We start from the raw sequence: 1,232 nt of genomic DNA on the forward strand, positions 1-1,232 counted from the left end.
ATATCGTGCGAAGATATCTCGCTTATGCGCTACTGACTTTGGAAAATAATACCCACGTACGTCCCCTGGCGGTTGCGGGATTTGCGTATCTGTCCCCACTTTGTAGCACTTTTCTTAATTGTTTTAAGCCACGTTTGATTTTGCACTATGCTTTAATGTAAGATACTGATATATGATATACTGATGTATTTATGTTCCTTACGGAAGTGACGTAAACTGATTCGCAGAAAACACAGCAATATAAACACAAGATGGCCGCAATATGAACAGTAGTTGGCCTGAAAATGTTTTGGCACTCAGAGATGTCACTGACGAGCAGAAATGTTTCACTCAGGTTTCAAAAATGTTCAAATGTGTGTGAATTTCTAAGGAACCAAACTACAGAGGTCATCGGTCCCTAGACTTACACACTACTTAAACTAACTATAACTGATGATAAGAACAACACACACACCCATGCCCGAGGGAGGACTCGAACCACCGACGGGAGTATCCATGCAGTCAGTGACATGGCGCCTCTAACCGCGCGGCCACTTCGCGCGGCACACTCACGTTTCACTTGGATTTCATACTCTGTAGTATGGTACATAAGACAGGGATACTGATGAAAAGCTGACAATAACAAAAATAGTCAACGTATGGTTACATACGAAAAAGGATATTTGTTAATTGAAATTTGGGCATAAAAAAGATATTTCATGCAAGCAGCAATGATTCTACGTGTCATAAATTAATGATTTACAATTCACATAAATACTAGTACGCCAACGGCCTTACCGCAGTGGTAACACCGGTTCCCATCAGATCATCGAAGTTAAGTGCTGTCGGGCTGGGCTAGTACTTGGATCGGTGACCATCCGGTCTGCCGAGCGCTGTTGGCAAGCGGGGTGCACTCAGCCCTTGTGAGGCAAACTGAGAAGCTACTTACTTGAGAAGTAGCGGCTCCTGTCTCGTAAACCGACATCGACCGGGAGAGCGGTGGGCTGACCAGATGCTCCTCCATCTCCGCATCCAGTGACACCTGTGGGTTGAAGATGACACGGCGGCAGGTCGGCATCGTTAGGCCTACCAAGGTCTGTTCGGACGGAGCTTAGATATTTTAAAATACTAGTACACACAGAAGTGTGTAGCAGTACACGGTAGTCATAACCAAGTCTATAGCGTCTTTGAATGTCAAAACCATTTCAATGCAACTAGTGTTTATCTGGCGGCGATATTGTTCTTAAAAGCGA

The 1,232-nt window shown here is 44.6% G+C and overlaps 1 pseudogene; it reads left to right on the top strand.

Annotated features, from left to right (window-relative positions):
* The first annotated feature begins 763 nt into the window (after window positions 1-763).
* LOC126185706 (5S ribosomal RNA) lies at window positions 764-881 on the top strand (annotated as a pseudogene).
* The last annotated feature ends 351 nt before the right edge of the window (window positions 882-1,232 follow it).

The sequence above is a fragment of the Schistocerca cancellata genome, chromosome 4 (assembly GCF_023864275.1).
Source record: "Schistocerca cancellata isolate TAMUIC-IGC-003103 chromosome 4, iqSchCanc2.1, whole genome shotgun sequence".
NCBI classification, from domain to species: Eukaryota; Metazoa; Arthropoda; class Insecta; order Orthoptera; family Acrididae; genus Schistocerca; species Schistocerca cancellata.